Here is an 8,199-nt window from a genome sequence, read left to right as displayed (position 1 = left end):
GTCCCGACCTGAGATATAACTCAGCCTCCACTCGGCCAGTGACTTTTCCCACTGCCAAATAGGCTGGAGTCTGAGCAAAGGCCTTGCCCCTGAACCAGGAGGCACCCCTTTCTGAGATGGGGGATATCTCAGCAGGGTCAGAGATTACAGTTCCCCCCTTGTCTGGCCACTAGTCATGGAATTTAGGTGTTGGGCCCAGCAATAGCTTGCAATTGAGGGTTCAGATATTGTCATCTGGAAGATGTCAATATGGAGTCAGGAATAGACGAACACTTCCTAGCTTCCAAATCCACAAATAGCGAACCTCCTGTCTGCTGAAGCCGGTGCACTGTGCTAATTCAAAAGTCAGCGTGCAAAGGCTCCCTGTGTGTACGAAGTGCTTGCAACACCATCTGCCTCTGTCTGTATTTAGGTGCTTAGTTTGTTAGCTCCGAGTGCTAACAAGTTACAGCTGCAGGGGCGAGATACTACCTAAGCCTCATTTCACCCAAGGCAAACCTAACATTCAAACAAAATTAGAGGAACTGCAACAGAGGATGTTTGCATGTGCCACCTCCTTCATTCTCCACCCAAGTTCAAGGTTTTCTCCCTCAGGGCATCAGCTTTGAATGGCCACACCTTTGTGTGAGGCAGTCAGTCCTGCTCTGTTTCAGGACTGCTTTAGGAGATCATGACATCTTTGCTTAGAGCTGGTTACCGGACCTTAGCTGGGCAGCACATGCATAGTGTGTGGGTGCCATGAACTGAGTGTTAGTGTCCTCCCAATGTTAGGAGGTGGAGCCTTTGGGAATGATCAGTTCATGAGGGTGGCTCCATCTAGGCGGGATTAGTGTCTTTAGAAAAACAGGCGTGAAAGAGATGCTTTCTCTCTCTACCATGTGAGGACACCGCAAAAGGTGGCTGTCTACAAACCAGAAAGAGGGCCCTCACCAGACACTGGATCTACTGGTGCTTTCACCTTGGACTTCGGAGCCTCCACAGCTGTGAGAAATAAATTGTTTGAGCCACCCAGTCCATGGTACTGTGTTACAGCAACTGGAACTGACTCAAACAGTGAGTATACGGGGTGTACATGAGACACTATGTTAAAAATTGTTTTCTGAGATTCCTTGTGTGAAACCATTTACCTCTGGTTTGCTACCCTTAAAACTCTAAGAAGCTGTGGCTATCCAGAAGAATTGGCTCAAATACATATAAATTTTGGATTTCTTGTTCCTTTCTTGGCTTTTCATTTAGAATGGGGTTTACAGAAGAGCAAATTTGAATAAGAAATTTGGGGAGCAAAACTGGGAAAGGGAGAGGGAGGAAAAGAAAGAGGGCACTCTCGTGGGCCAGCAGAGAAAGGTTCCCTTGAGTGGCTGGTGCAGGGAGAGGAAAGGAGTCCAGTGTGTGGACTCTGGAGCAGGGTGGGCCACAGCCACAGAACAGAGTCAGGACACGGAGAGCTTCGTCTCCCCAGTTGGTGGGGCCCAGCTTAGCTCAGTAGAGGCAAGTGCAGGAACCGGGGAGTGGGGATTTGTCATCAGGACCAGAGAGGTGCTTTGGGGAGAGCAGATGCCAGTACTGGGGAGCTTGTAGGCAAAGTGTCTGCTGGGCTGCGGCTTCCTGTGAAGGCCTGAAGGCAGGACACGATTTAGCCAGGCCAAGACCAAACTGCAAAGGCAGGGGCAGGACAATACAGCTTTGCAGTTGCAGAGACTGGCCTCCACCCGGTCTACACTGAGCAGCTGTGACCACCACCACTGGTCTTCCCTGGACTCCGTTTCTTCCTCTGTAAGGTGGGGATAGTAGCGCCTCCCTTGGAAGGCTTTGCTGAGGGCTAAAGGTAGTGTGTGCAAGGGACACGCACATGGCGGGTTCTCAGGAAATGGTAGCCATCGCCGTCATTAGTGCAGGAGGAGTGAACTGGATGGGGCAGACTCTCCAGAATCCACAGTGTTTGCTGACACAAAGGGAGAGGTGTAAATGCTGTCAGTCGTGTACGCTGGCACATTTGTCATTAAGCATCATTGTGTCAGGCGGTCTGTGAGCACAAACAATGACCAAGCCCCGGGCCTCCCTGGAGAAACTCCACAGGCAGGTGCAGATCCTGGGTACACAGACATCGCCCTGCTCCTCCTTCTCTGCAGACTGAGCAGTGTCTGGGGAGATGGGACAAGGAAAGCAATAAGTAGCTAAGCAATTAAATAAACAACACACCCAAATAAAGGTCTTAATGATATGAGCCAGCCTGGCCATCAGACACTCAAATCAAACACAGTAAGTGTAACTTTCTTTAACCACCACCTTCCCTGAGGTCCCAAGTGTTCTTCCATAATGGGGATTACCCATAATCTCTTAGAAAACTGTCTGAGACTCACATACTGCCATTGCCAACACAGGATGCTGCCTGGTCTTCCAGGCGGGACAACAGCTTGGATTCCAAGGCAGGGGAGTTTCTGAGAGGCCTCCCGCGGTCCTCTGATGCCGTGGTACTGCAGCTGGCTGTGTAGGGCCTGAGCGGAACTTGCCTGCCTGCCCACACACAGGCACAGGGCCTCAGATGTACAGTCCTGGACGCAGGGCAGAGGAGGATTGCTGTCTAGCTCTCGAGAGCAAGGGCCATGTCGCACCATATTTCTGTGAGCAGGCCAATGCAGTACTGCCGAGACTCGGGCAAGAGTCTGAGGGCGCCACCAGAGGTCCCGTGCTGCTTGTCACAGTCACACAGATCACAGGGCCCAGTGCTTCTGCTGGCTCGGAGGACTCTGCGCATCACTCAGGCCGCAGGCGCCCTTCTCCAGTCTTTCCCCAGGGCTCAAACGCTGCGCAGATTGGCAGGAGCTGCACGGTGACACCAGAGGCCACTTCAGCGAACAGGCAGGATTTGCGTTCTGGAAGGTTATAGATATAGAGAAATGCAAATTAGTTAAGTCGTCAAATCCTTCCTCTTACCATAAATGTATAGGTTCTTGCACAACAAATTCTAGTTTTTCCGGGGGCCCATTTCTTTGCTTCTCCTCACACTTCCACTCCTGGCTCCTGAGCACGTGCTGGCCAATCTGGTGTTTTAACGTAGAGGCTGGGAAACATTTTGTGTACGGAACTCTCAAATGTGTGTACTTGTAGGTGGAAACTTAACATGCGAGACAGTGACACTGAGTGTCAACCTTGGCAACTAGATTGACATTGAATGCTAGAATTGTAAATGGTTTTATTTTTTCATTTTTTCACTGTTCAAGATTTTTTTGGCATTTTAGTTGGTATGAGACTTGGACAGTTGGCTGTATTATTTTTATGAATACTTTTCTTTTTACATTGTATGGCAATGTACACTAATCTGATACATATAGTACACAGAATAAGATCCTTTGGGTCCTAGCTGGTTTGCTTCAATGGATAGAGCGTTGGCCCAGGGACTGAAGGCTCCTGGTTTTGATTCTGATCAAGGGCATGTACCTCGGTTGCAGGCTCTATCCCCAGCCTTGGTCAGGGCTCGTGTGGGAGGCAACCAGTTGATATGTCTCTCTCACATCGATGTTTCTCTCTATATATCTCTCCCTCTCCCTTCCACTAGGTCTAAAAATCAATGGAAAAATATCCTCGGGTGAGGAGTAACAAAGACCCTTTGGAACAGTTATGCACAAGACATGCAATATTGGATTTACATTGGATCCCAGGATGTCATTAATTAGAGAGAATAAAGTGGGACTATGCATGTTGAACCACAAGTTATATAACCCAGTGGACACACATCTAGTTTGAAGGGCAATGTAGTGTATGCAGCATTGGCAGTGGTGCCGTTGAGGAGGTGGAACTATTTCACACAAGATAAGGATGGTCCAGCATCAGGACACAGATGTAGGGTTTTATGAACCTGCATCTGTATCCTACCTTCCAGAAACTGATGTTTTTAGTCACAGATCAGATAAAAGGGACAATATGCACAATCTCCAACTAAAATCCTACTGTAGCCTCCACAGTGAGGTCGTAGGACATTAGAAGAATTGAAAACTGCAGTTCTTTCTGGATCCCCCAAAGTTATCTGCTCTCTTCTTCAAACAGGCTCTTCCTCAGGTGTCAGAGTCACCTTCACAACATCAGAGGTTCCACTCTGTCCCAAGAGGAAGGAGCACTAAGGAGGACATCTTCGTTTGCACTCGCCTAAGATTCTTCATCATACTTCCTGCCAGATCTGCCACAGATGGGCCAGTGGCCCAGGGTGTGTAGCCTTTCAGTTTGATCACCTCATAGGCAATTTCAACCACCTGTTTGTGAACTTCTTTCCGCTGTTCCTTATCTGCATCACTGCCTAAATCAGTGTACAGATCCTTTGGGGAGACACCAGCAACATTCACTCCATTCCACACAGGGACACTAGAATCTCCATGCTCCCCAAGGACACACCCATGACAGCTTAATGGGTGAACTCCCAGCCTCTCCCCCGTTAGGTAATGGAACCAGGCTGAATCCAGATTGCAACCACTTCCAATAAAATGGTTTTTGAGAAAGCCACTTATCTTCCAAGCCACATAGGTCAAGTTACCCACTGGATTGGAAACAACAAGCAAATTGCAGTTGGGGTGTATTTCACAACATTGGGAATGATGAAGTTAAAGATGTTACACTGGACCAAATTAAGACGGCATTCTCCCTCGTGTTGACGTGCCCCAGCTGTGGTAATAACCAGCTTGGAGTTTGCAGTCTCACTGTAGTCTCTGTCAGAGACAGTTTTTGGAGTTCTAAGGAAAAGGCTGCCATGCTGGAGACCCATCATCTCACCCTTCAGTTTGTCTTCCATGACATCAACAAGAGCAAGTTTATCTGCCACGTCCTTCATTAAGATACTGATGGCTCAGGCCATCCAACAGCACCAGCCAAACAACTGTAATCTTATTCTGGGGGCTTCGTTCTCCCTGAAGAAGACTCACAGTCAGCTGCTCCTTGAGAGTTGCCGCACTGGACTTAGAAACAAAGGAATGGATTGCATGGTGGGTGGGTGTCAGATCCAGACTAAGAGGCAGCTGCCCATGTCAATGACTTTATTTTTATAAGATTTAACTATTTTTTCAAAAATATAAATAAAAATTCCAGTTTATTTAAATAATTTTGACTTGTACTTTTGATATCCATGAATTATGATCTACTTGCTTTTAAAATTTCATAAATGATTTTGTGTAGTTTAGGAACAAAATAAGTGTTTTGAAAACTAATTTTCATTTTTGATGAAAATACATTCAAATTTTAGACACTCTGAATACAACTTCATATATTTTTTTCAGTCCTTTGAGTCATAGAGCATGTGTGCAGTTGAAATTGTGACAGGTTAAAGGAAATGCAAAAGTGAAGCTTAAGAAGAAAAAAAAGACCTTAAAAAAAAGAAAATCTTGAAAGGGATAGTCTTTTTAAATTTTTAAAAACTGGAAACAATAAAATTTAGCAGCCTTCTAGTAAGCATGGCCCACATAAAATTTACAAACAGATGTAACCAATTCTTTATTTAATGAAGATTTAATTACTAATCAAGACAAAGGAAGTGGATTAAATAAGAAAGAAAACTGTGCTATATAAATCAATAACCTGAATAGGTCCAATGTGATCTCTGAAACTTCATATTCTTACCATAAGAAGATTTAATTACTCATCCAAAACAATGAAACTGTAAGTGAGCCTTCGTTCCTGCTCTTGTTAGGGCCCGAGAAGTGTTAGGGGCAGTCCTGGGCCGTCTAGATTCTGGCTGCAAACCTGCCTGGGCTGGGGGCCCGAAGCGTAGATTTCCATGCTCTGAACCCAGGACTTGCCACCAGACCAAGCTCATTGGAGTGATACAAGTCCCCAACACAGTGGCTTACACAAAATAGATTTCAACAATGCTTTTTAAATTTATTTAAAAATAGTCCACAAGCTTGCACTCCCTGGGATAAATCAATATATATTCAGTGAAGATGAGGGCCTGGCTTCCTGGAGCTTTTACTACCGTAGTAGTCGAGTGGAGAAGGCAGATGTGATTCAAAGACTCAGGTCAGGTGACCTACAAAGAAACACCACCACTCCACAGAGAGAGCCTCCCGAATGAAGGACCAGGTGGCTCGTGCGCCCTCCTGCTCCACAGTTCTCTCCCTCTGTTCCTGGGACCTTCCTCTTTTCTCCCTCCCTCTCCAAGTAACCCCTTTGGTTATAGGTGGGATGAAATGTGAAATTCTTATTAGGAAGTGGCAGTATGCAAATGAATGGAAATTCGGAGAAGAAAGACAGCATAGTGAAGCTTATGTTTAAAAAAAAATAATCATCATGATGAATGTTCTCCTCAGAGAAATAAGCTTGTGCTGCAGTGTATGAGCAATGGCTGCCTGAGGCAGCTGGGTGCAATGTGGTTTCCGAGATTTTCATTGGTGCTGTAAAAAAACAAAACAAAACATAAAAACAGGCTGTGAGAAGGGAGAAAAAAAATAAAAAGCTGGAGCTGCAGATGGGTGGAAGTCTAACTGATTCCTATAGAAATAGAGCATTTAAATTAGCTTAGCATAAAAATAATCAGGGCTGTGGGGTTGACTTACTAACTATATTCCCCACTGCCTGATTCAATTTCTGTTTTGAGAAATGCAGCACGCATCCAGGTTCCTCCAAAGGCCCCATCTCAGCTCCAGCCTCAGGAACTAGGGCTGCGGCTTCTGCTCAGCAGTTGGCACATGAGGGCGGGCTCGACCTCACACCCGGGCTTTTGACATGAGTCTTCCTGTTGTCCCTGCCTGTCCCAGCAAAATTCTGGGTTTCCTTCTTCGTTTTATCTTGCTGCATTCCTATAGAAGTCCAGAAACCCTGGAGCCTTTTAATTTCATTTTGTTTTATTTTAATATTTTCCCCTGAGATTAACTTCTATAGTCACATAGGGAACCCAGGCCCAGGTTTTGATAATTAATAAATAAACAAATGAATATTTTAATAAAGTTGCAAGTATAGGGTCTCAATCAAGAAGGCCTTCTGCTAATCAACATACTTGAGTTTGTAAAGTAATATCCTAGGTATACATTTGTACCAAGCCATGTGAAGTATAAGAAATGTTACATTCCTCCATTCTTCTCAGGCAATTTCTACCCACTGGGGTGGTGCAAAGCAAACCTCTGTCACTGTGAGGGTGACCCATCACTCAGGAAACGAGAGGCTCTGGGGCACCTGCTGTCCTTCGGAGAGTCCCTGCCCTCCTTCTGGGCCTTTTGCTCATGGCCTTTGTGCTGGGAAGGAGAGCTTGCTCAGGGTCAGTGCTGAGCCATTCCTGCCCGAGGGTAGTTCCTGCAAGTGGGGCGCTGACTCCTACTGTTCTTGGTCCTCCCAGACTTGGAAGGTTCTACCATCCTGTCACCGGGGCAGCTCCCTCACATCCCTCAGAGCCTTCCTCCTTTGGGGCACCCTGCTGTGGACACTATAAACCTTAACTTTTGTTGTTGTTGACATTATGGTAAGCAGAAACAAGCCACTCAGAGAAAAACAAATATCACATGATCTCACTTATACAAAGCTTAGCTTTTAAAGACAAACCCTAACACCTACATGCGAAAGAATGACTGGGGGGTGGGGGAAGGGTGTGTACAGGGTTTCCCTTTTGGGTACAAGGATGAGGCTTTGGGGCAATTTCAGCTTTGTCATCTCTGATCCCTGATGAACCTTCTATGACAATTTCAGATTAAACTCAAAACATTGACTAAGTGAGGCTGGTACCTGCCCACCTCCATCACACCACCATCACCCTACCATCTCAATCACAGCTAGGTCTGAATCACAAGGGGGTGTTAAGGGAGGAGGAGCAAACAGAGGCTCAAAGCTTTGTTTCCCCAGGTGGGCCATCTCCTTTTCTTGTCCCTTTCTGGTCAGCGGAGCTGGAGTGAGTGCCCGCTGCCTATGGGCAGGGTGTCCTCAGCCTTGCACGTGGGGTAGGGTCTGGGGGCTTAAAGGAAACAACACTGGGCTGACTTGGCCCAGCCTTGGCTCAGGTTTCAAGGAGAAGGAGTGAGACTTCCTACCTTGTACAATGACACCATCCAAGAAAGTTGCATAGATAGCAATTCTGGGAAAGTATTGGACATTGACTGCTTGGTTTCTCCCCCCAGGGAGGTAATGGAGGGTGTGCCCAGGCCTAGGGAAGAATTGGGAGGGTCCCGCTATCAAGGATGCCCTCGCGGTCTAGCTCCAGCCTGGGGATTCAGGGATGCATAACCCACAGTC

The 8,199-nt window shown here is 46.6% G+C and overlaps 1 pseudogene across 1 annotated transcript; it reads right to left on the bottom strand.

Annotated features, from left to right (window-relative positions):
* Positions 1–3,936: 3,936 nt before the first annotated feature.
* On the bottom strand, positions 3,937–4,877 carry LOC308244169 (L-lactate dehydrogenase A chain-like; annotated as a pseudogene). The gene has a single exon. The product of its transcript is annotated as an L-lactate dehydrogenase A chain-like (transcript).
* Between the last annotated feature and the right edge of the window lie 3,322 nt (positions 4,878–8,199).

Source organism: Plecotus auritus, assembly GCF_963455305.1.
Source record: "Plecotus auritus genome assembly, chromosome: 3".
In the NCBI taxonomy this organism is placed as follows: Eukaryota; Metazoa; Chordata; class Mammalia; order Chiroptera; family Vespertilionidae; genus Plecotus; species Plecotus auritus.
The sequence above is the reverse complement of the archived record's forward strand: the minus strand, read 5'-3'. Positions and strand labels throughout refer to the sequence as shown.